At 33.4% G+C, this 10,006-nt stretch overlaps 1 protein-coding gene across 1 annotated transcript in view; it reads right to left on the minus strand.

The window, feature by feature from the left end:
• The window catches only part of CFAP47 (cilia and flagella associated protein 47), a 363,081-nt gene that overhangs the window by 285,538 nt on the left and 67,537 nt on the right, over positions 1-10,006 (minus strand). The gene's annotated exons all lie outside the window — the stretch shown is intronic.

Below are 10,006 nucleotides of genomic sequence, written 5' to 3' on the forward strand. Positions count from 1 at the left end.
CAAAATGAGACTTGGTTTATTTTTCATGAGTCCAAAAATAATTCTTAAAAATAAAAATACATAAAATAAATCTAAAAATAATGTTATTAATTCAAAATGAACCAAAGACATAAATATAAAATCGAAATATATAAACTTTGTAGAAGAAAATATAGAAGAAAAAATCTTTGTGATCCCTGGTTAGGCAGATTTCTTTGCAATATCAAAAGAACTATTTTTAAAAAATGATTAAATTGTCTTATCAAAATTAAAAACATCTGTTAAAGATAATGTTAACAAATAAAATTGCAAGCCAGACACACATTTCTGGCAAAAAAAATGACATATTATCACATGAAAATATGTTCAACATCATTAGACATTAAGGAAATGTAAATTAAATGAAAAGAGTTAACACTTGACACCTATCACAATGGCCTAAACAAAAAGGACACACTGTAGGACATCTGGTTCTGTTCATACATCCATCGAGACATTTAGTACATGACAAAAGGTCTTTGAAATTTGGTACTGTCTAAAACATCCATGCTTAGAAAATGTCCCTGGGTTCAAATAGCCCATAATGTTTATTTCTATGTTTGGTTTACAGGATTAATACATAAAAAATACTATCATGTTTTATTAGTTCAATAATTATATTGCGGCTGTACTGTCAATTGCCTCAGTTGCCTAGCTGATTAGCACATGGGGTTAGGTAGGTGGGTCAGGGTTGAAATCTTGCAGCAGAATGAGATTTATTTGAACTATGGACCAAATGTTTCCATGGACAGGACCAAAGGTCCACTAATTAAATGACATTACCAGGTACTGAAAAGATATGAGCACCTAATACATTTATGTATTGCTGATAGAATGTAAAGATCTCTAGTCATTTTGGAAAACAGTTTTCCAGTTTCTTAGAAAATTAAATACTTAACATAAGGCCCAAAACTTCCAACCTTAGGTGTTTACCAAAGAGAAATGAAAACTTATTCATACAAAAATCTGCATGTAAATGTTAATTGTGGCCTTATTCATAATTGCCAAAACCCAAAAACAAGCCTAATTTCCTCCAAATAATAAATGGATAACAAATTTTGGTAAATCCAAATAATAGGATACTTTTTTAACAATAAAATGGAATGAACTACTGTTACACATAATATGAATGGATTTCAAATTCATTATTCTTCGTAAGAGATGCCAGACTAAAAAGGCAACATACCTTATCATTCCGTTTATATAAATGAAAAGGCAAAATTAAACAAACAAAATGAGATCAGAGTTTGCCATGAACTGGAAGTGAGGGAGAGGCTGACTACAAACAGGCACAAGAAAAATTTAGGGAAGGTAATGGAACTGCTCTCTATACTGATTTTCATATTTGCTATAAAACTGTATAATTTAGTAATATTTATATAACAAAGAGAATTTTACTGCATCGCATTTTAAAAATAAATGAAGTTAAAGCTAATTCCTTAGCTCCGATTTTTACACATCTGGATTCAAACTCTAAAACAGACTAGCAATATATGCAGTTACTCAAATGAATCACAGAAATGAATACTAGAGCTTCATAACATTGTGGCAATTATATAGTGTTAGCCTTCATTTTTAAATGAATACTCTGTAGTCTAGCCTTGATAAAAACACAGTTGGCATCAAAGAAAAGAAAAAGAGCCCATTTTGATGTTTATGGCCCACACCAAAATGAAAGGAAAGGGTAATATCAGCCAAATGGTGGACAGCCAGCTTCAAATGTCCAATCCCTCCACACAAACACTGAAAAACAAGCAAAAGCTGTCAGGATCAACTTTCTTTAGAACTCTGGAAAATAGTCAATGGTTTACAGCAACTAAGTGAATACTGAATCAAGAAAAAGACAACTTTAAAACAGCAGGAAAGCTTTATGGCACTTTTACTTGCCCTTGTGCCTCTCCCTTCCTGACTCAGTGGCAATCTTGAAGATGGCTGCCTGTGTCCCAATGTCAGACCCTGGTATCTGGTTTGGGATAGAGCAGAGCAGACCTTATTCACAAATCATTGTACTTGTCTATTTTAACCTGTCTGGGGCTACCTGAAGGACTGACGCAAGATGCCTGTCTTGGTTTTGCCCGACTTCAAACTCGCTCAGATCAGAAAAGCAGTAGACTTTGCTCAAAAGTATTTCCAGACAAAAAAAAATTTGCAGCCACATAGGACAAAAGATTATGGTGGAGACATGCGAGAGCAGCCTAAAGCTTGTAAAGAAAAAGCTGGGGAAAGCATTTCTTTGGAAAATTAGGACATTCAAAAGCACCCATGCACTGGAGAATTTAGAAAGCCACAAGCATGTGCAGGACAGGGTACATGCTCAGAAAAAATTTGAAGACTCTAAGATATCACTTTTTTCTGTTCGCTCGGCTAAGTGCAATCAGGAAGTTGAGGCAAAAACAATTATAAATGGCCTGGCTAACTGCTAAATAAGTGCACTGGAACAGAGCCAATCCATAAGGAAATCTTTATCAAAACATTAGCTGAATACAAGTTAAAGGAACAGAGACTTCAGTGACAACACACAGCAAAGAACACATTCTTTGCAAACAATAATTTGTTAAAGTCTCTAAAGAAAAGGATGACTGCAGCCTTCAACACTCAAGGACAATAAATCCTAAGAAAGGCAGATAAAATCTTATTTCCAGTTACTATATTATAATATTTAAATATCCAGTTTTCAACAACAAAATCACAATGCATACACAAAGAAACAAAAACGCATGGCCCATTAAAAGAAAAAAAAATGACAGAAAGCATCCTGGAAGACTTATTAGGAAAAGATTTTAAATCCACTGTCTTAAATATGCTCACGGAGCTAAAGGAAACAAGAAAAAAGGGAAAAGGAAAACATAAAATGATATATTTTTAAAATGAGAATATCAACAGAGATAGAATAAAAATCAATGAAAAATTCAACAAAACTTTAAGCCAGACAGAAAAATAAAAAAATATATGACATAAATAACTAAAATAAAAAATGAGTGTGAACTTTACTATCAACCTTACAAAAAAAGGTATTCAAGGGGAATTTTATCAACAATTATATACCAATACAGAAAATAATCTAGATGATATTGACAGATTCACAGAAAAACAAAAATTACCAAAACTGACTCAAGAAGAAACAGAAAATATGAACAGACCTGTAGAATTATAGAATGATTCAATAAGACTCCCCAACAGAGAAAATTTCTGGACCAGATAGATGGCTTTACTGGTAAATTCTACCAAACATTTAAAAAATTAACACCAATATTTCTCAAACTCTTCCAAAAAAAAAAAAATAGAAGAGGAGGAAAAATTTTCTGACTCATTCTTTGAAGTCAACAGTCCCCAGATATCAAGGACAAATGAAGGCACCACAGAAAACAAAATTACAGACCAACGTCCCTTATGAATATAGATGATACAGTCCTTTGGAAATACTAGTAACCGAAATCTAAGAGCATATTATAAGCATTATATACACCTTGACCAAGTGGGATTTACTCCCACTTGGTCAAGGTGTATATAATGCTTATATAAGATTGCAAAGGTAGTTCAATATACAAAAATCAATCAATGAAATACTCCACATTAATTGAATGAAGTGAGGAGGGACCCATACACACTTGGTCATGGCAATTGATAGAGAAAAAAAAAAAACACTTGACAAAATCCAAAAGTCTTTTATGATTAAAGCACTCAGAAAATTAGAAATAGAAGAGAACTTCCTCATCATGCTAAAGAGCACTTATGAAAAACCTAATATTTTATGGTGAAATACGAAAAGTTTTTTCCCTAAGGGACAATACAAGGATATCCACTTTCACCAATGTTATTCAATATTGTACTGTAAGTTCTAGCCAGAGCAATTAGAAAAAAAGGGAAGTGAAGGGGAGGATACAAGGCATTCAGATTGGAATGGAAGGATTAAAACTATATGTATTGGCAGATGAAATAATCCTATATAAAGAAAATCATAAATAATCCACAACAAAGTTGACAGACCTAAAAAATGATTTCAGCAAAGTTGCAAAGTACAAGTTCAATAAATAAAAATCCATTGTGTTTCTGCATACTAGCAATGAACTCTCTGAAAAATAAAATAAGTAAACAATTTCATTTATCATAAGATCCAAAAGAATAAAATTCCTAGAAAAAATTATCCAAATTGGCGACAAACTTGTACACTGAAAATCACACTACATTGTTGAAAGAAGCTAAAGAATTTCTACATGAATGGAAAGTCATCCCATATTCATTGATAGACTTAATATTGTTTAGAAGTCAGTACTACTCTAATTCATTGTGATCAGTATTAAAATTCCAATGACCATTTTTGTAAAAATGAAAAGGCCAATTGTTAAATTCCTAAGTAAAGCTAAGGCCCCAATTAGCCAAAACAATCTGGAAAAATAAGAATAAACTTGGAGGACTCACATTTCTGGATTCGAAACTTACTATAAAGCCTCAGTAATCAAAACAGTGTCATACTGGCATAACAATAAACATGTAGACAAATGGAATAAAATTGAGAATCTAGAAATAAGCCCATATATCTATGGCCAATTAATTTTTTACAAGGGCACCAGGACATTTCAATGGAGAAAAAACTTGGACCCTTATCTTATACCATATACTAAAATTAAATCAAAATGAGTTAAAAACCTAAATGCAAGACCTAAAATTATAAAACTCCTGAAAGAAAACTTAGAAGGGCAAACTTCATTACACTGGACTTAGCGATGATTTCTTGAATATGATACTAAAAGCACAGGCAACAAAAGTAAAAATAGACTAATGGAACTACATCAAACACAAAAATATTTGTGCATCAAAGGAAACAATCAAGAGTGCAAAGGCAACTGATGAAATGGGAGAAAATATTTGCAAGTCATATGTGATAAGGGGTTAACACCCAGAATATAAAGAACTCCTACAACTCAACAACAAAAATTCATCACCCAATTTTAAAAAAGGACTTGAATGGGTATTTCCTCAAAGATAATATACAAATGGCCAACAAGCATGTGAGAAAATACTCAACATCAGAGAAATGCAAATCAAAACTGCAATAAAATATAACCCCACACCCATGACCATGACTACAATAAAAATAATAATAATAAAAATAATGCATTGGTGAGAATGTGGAGAACTGGGACCCTTGTGTACTATTGGTAGGATAGTAAAATGGTGCTACAACTATGGAAAACAGATAGAGGTTCCTCAAATAGCTAAAAACTAGAGCTGCCATTTGATCCAGCAATCCTACTTCTAGGTATATATCCAAAAAGATTTAAAAAGAGGATCTCGAAGAGATATTTGCATACCTATCTTTATAATAGCACTATTGAAAATAGCCAAGAGGTAGAAGCAAAGGAAATGTCCATTGACTGATGAACTGAATAAATAAAATGCAGTATAAATATTATTCAGCCTTAAGAATGAGGAAAATCCTGTCCCATGCTACAACATGAATGATCCTCAAGGAGATTATGATAAGTGAAATAATCCAGTCACAAAAAGACAAGTAGTGTATGATTCCACTTAAATGAGGTACCTAAAATAGTCAGTTTTATAGAAACAAAGTAGAATGGTGGTTGTCAGGGTCTGGGGGGAAGAGGGCAGTAGGTTTTTTAATGTATACAGAGTACCAGATTTGCAAGATGGAAAAGTTAGATTTGTTTCACAAAAACGTGAATATAACTTAACAGTACTGAACTGTACACTTAAAATGGTTAAGATGCAAATTTTATGTTACATGTTTTGTTTTACCATTAAAAAAGGAAAATCTAAAACATTGTGTTAAGTGAAAGAATCCAGACACAAATGGTCACACATTGTATAATTCCTTTTATATGAAATATCCAGAATAGATAGATCCATAGAAAATAAATGCAGATCAGTGGTTGCTAGTGGCTGATAGAAAGAAGGATGGGGGGAAACTGCTTAATGGGTAAAGGGTTTTACTTTGGAGTGATGGAAATGTTTTGAAAAGAGATAGAGCGGGTGGTTATACCATATTGTAAAGGCACTAACCATCACTGAACTGTTTACTTTAAAATGGTTAATTTTATATTATATAAATTTTTCCTCAATAAATTATTTTTTAAAAAATAAATGAAGTCATTCAGAGGTTTCCAGAAATTCCTCAGGCGCCCACCATTTGATGATCTCAAGGTTCTATAGAAATAAAAAAATAAGTCTATTTTTGCAAAATGATTGAGAGACTATATTATATTAGGTCACATATGAGATTATTCTATTTACTAAAACTAAACAGCTTAACTATTCTTTCTACCTAATATTCTCCTGTCTTTAGATGGATGCCTATGAAAGATAAATAGCTCACTTGAAAATTGAAAGGCTTAAACCTTTCAATTCTAACTGGTAATTTCCTCCCTCACCCTGAACTCATCAATTAAAAATTGAAGAACCAGGGGGAGGGTGTGTGTGTAGGATTTAGAAGTGGTTCCAGCCCCAAATATCTAGTTTTGAGATTATAAATTTAAAAAAATTTGCAATTTATTAGAAATTTAAAATTACAAAAAACAAAAACATATAAAATAATTGAAAATACAACTGAAGTAATGTCAGTGCTAAAATATTTATATATGTAAACATTATTACTGTATTTCAACTTAATTATAAAATATGAAAATGATCAAAATTCATTTTTTCTAAAGACTCATTTTTTAACTATTTTTTAAATTAAAATCTAGCATTCTTTATGTTTAAAATAATTTTTAAAATACCAGTCTAGCAACTGTTGCTCTATGATTTCTTGATAAGTTTGTAGGAGTGAGGAGGAGGAAAACAGGCAAGAATGGCAAATGTTTTAAATATGTAAGAAAGGAGAATAATAGAACCACTGATATATCTGAGTTTTGAAGATCATCACAATAAGAATAGATGGTTTCAGAGGTACATATACCTAGTGCTGTGTTATACTCATAAAGCCCACGCTGACAATCTGAAAAGATTTAAATAAAGAGCTAAATAATAAAAGGAGTATATACTTATCGCGTATTACCCTACCAGAAAAAAACACTTGGGCTTTAATTTTGTTTTATTTAACATTAGCTGGCTGCCATGGTCTGAAAGTGTCCCCTCCCACCCCAAAATTCATATGTCAAAATTCTAATCCCCATAGATGCTAGTATTAGGAGGTGGGACCTTTGGAAGGTGCTTAAGCCATGAGTGTAGAGCCCACATGAATGGGATTAGTGCCTTATAAAAGAGACTCTCCCTGGCCTCTTATACGATGAGGACACAGCAAGAAATCTGTGACCCAGAAAAGGATCCTCATCCTACCATGCTGGCACTATGATTCTGGACTTTCAGTTTAGCCTCCAGAACTCTGAGAGATAAACTTCTGTTGTTTATAAACTATCCATTCTGTGGTATTTTGTTACAGCAGCCCAAACAGATTAAGACACTGGCCACACGACTGCCAATTCCATCTCCTGTCACAGATTTTTTTGGTAAATAGTCTGTTCTCATAACAGAATTATAGAAGCATAAAAATATCATAGCATGTTTTATTTTCATGGATGTTTCATTTATTTTAACAAATCAGAGCAAGCAACTCATTCCCATGATAATCTATTTCAGCAGTGATACCAGCACACAGATGTCAGGGAGTAAATTAAATAAAGATATATTTCATGTACATATGCTACCTGCTTTCATCTTTCAGTCTTTAAAACAAAACAAAACAAAACTTTGCTTGATTTTATTTCCCCTGGAATTTCTCATTATTATTCATCAGCGAGTAGCTATATTTTGTCTCATTTCTATTTTTCCTCTTCTGGTCTGTCTTTGTTTTTCTTACTTTCAGTATAAATATAAACCTATACTTTCTATTATATGTATTTTTTATAGTATTTATATTATTTTCAGGCTACTATCTTAGTCTTCAAATTTTTAAAAATAATATGGACTCATGTTTTAAAGTCAAATAATACCTAAAAGTATGTTTCCCAAGCCATCATCCTCCTCAGACTGGATGGATAAAGATGGGTTCCCAATGGAAGAAGCTGAGGGTAATGGAGGAGGAGGTCAATGGAAACATGAAGACATAGAACTGAGAGGCCAAGGTTCTGGATGGACCCCCATATAGATACTGCAGTCAAAAAATGAGAGAAGTAGGGTGCAGAATACACAATGAGCCTGGCTAGTAGCAATGTCCAGATATTATTACTCTGAGTAAGGGTAAGTGGTAAACTCGCTTACTACAAAGTTCAAAGAAGCAGCAATTTTTTAACAAGTAAAGACCATCTAGAAAAATCAACTCAGGGAGCAGAGCTTCCAGAAAGTATCACCTCTAGAGCCATGCTCCAGATCCACAGAGGATAAAAGATACAGTGCCTTAGAGAAACTACAAAGGGAAAAGAAGCCCTAAAAAGCAGCAAGGACTTATATAAGTTTAGGGATCCTAGAGGACAGAGAGGAAAGGAAAGAAAGCCAGGTGTGAGGGAGCTCAGAGCTAGTAGAGATGAGAACTTATTTATAGAGGGTTCCACTTTGGGGATGACTGAGGTAAAGAGTGGTCATGATGGATTAACTCCTGACAGTCCCTGGGTATTAAGTCTTGACTTTCATTGGTTCCGTTGCTGGGTCCTAAAGTCAGTGATGATAGGAGTGGAAGATTGGAGTAATGGGAGAGTTTTAACACAGAGCATGACTGTGGGCTTCATCCAAGAATATGTGAAGTTGTTGTTGATGATGATGATGTCGGTAATCTCAGCCCTTAATTGTTTATTTTAGAAAATATATATTTTCTAACTATATATATTTAGAAAATATATATTTTCTAAAATACTGAGTGCTAAATTCACAGAGCTGAGTCAATCCCTGCCTTCTCTAACTGCCAATTGTATGTATGTGGGAAGTCATATGGGACTTGTCTTCTCTTAACTCACATCTTTACAGTTAACATAAAATGTGTTTTAATCCAAGGTAGCTCTGTAATTACTCAGAATGCAAAATTGAGGGGTTCCATGATTTATTCACCCATGTAAGCGTTATCCCCTCAACAAAACTAAGAATATAATACATCTTTTACACAGAAACTCCATGACACATAGAAAAAAAGATGAGTTCTATCACTGTGAAACAACTGAGGTTTCCAATAAAGAATAAATACTGAAAGTTTTGTGATATGTGCCATTCTAAGTGCTTTCCTAGATGCTGTCATTCAAACAGAGGAATACCTCAAGTTGAAAAATAATATTCTGATGAAGAAAAGAATTCAGTCTTCTGGCCGATGTTGGTAGACAAAAATGCTTATAACTAGAAAAGGGGCAGGCAACATTTAAATGCCCTCTATTTTAATCCTTGAAGGATCTTTCCTAGCTTCCTCTAAGAATGATTATAAATCCAGAATAACCACTGTGAAATGTTTACCCAAAGGTTTCATATCATGAAAAGGCACACAAAGGTTGGTGAAAAACAGAAAAGAATGAATAATTCTCTCTCATTTTCAAGAGCTTTAGTGAAAATATAGAGCAGCAGAGATGAGAGCTGTAGAGAGCGTAAAAATAGGGGAAGATCTATACCAGAGCTGTCAAATACAACTTTCTGTGATGACGGAAATGTTCTGCACTTTCTAATAGCCATGTGTAGATATTGAGAACTTGAAATGTGGTTATTTTGACTGGGAAAATACATTTTTAATTATATTTAATTTTAAATAATTTAAGATTTAACTTAGATATCCACATACGGCCAGTGGCTACCATATAGGGAAGCACAATGCTACACACTGGCCCAAAAGACATGCGAGTGGCCTACAAGGAAAGTAAGAGGTTGAGTAGCAACCAGTCCAAGCATGATACCAAATACAACTGCAATTGTCTACCAGCACTTTTGATGGTACCCAAACTTGCTGCAGGGAAGGAAGGGTTATAACTGGAAATAAATCAAGCCACTATTGCTGATTGTTCATTTTCCTGCTACAGAGGTCAACCAGGAGAGCTCCCACTGGCTATTTACATCTACAACT

Source organism: Pteropus alecto, unplaced genomic scaffold, assembly GCF_000325575.1.
Source record: "Pteropus alecto unplaced genomic scaffold, ASM32557v1 scaffold258, whole genome shotgun sequence".
NCBI classification, from domain to species: domain Eukaryota; kingdom Metazoa; phylum Chordata; class Mammalia; order Chiroptera; family Pteropodidae; genus Pteropus; species Pteropus alecto.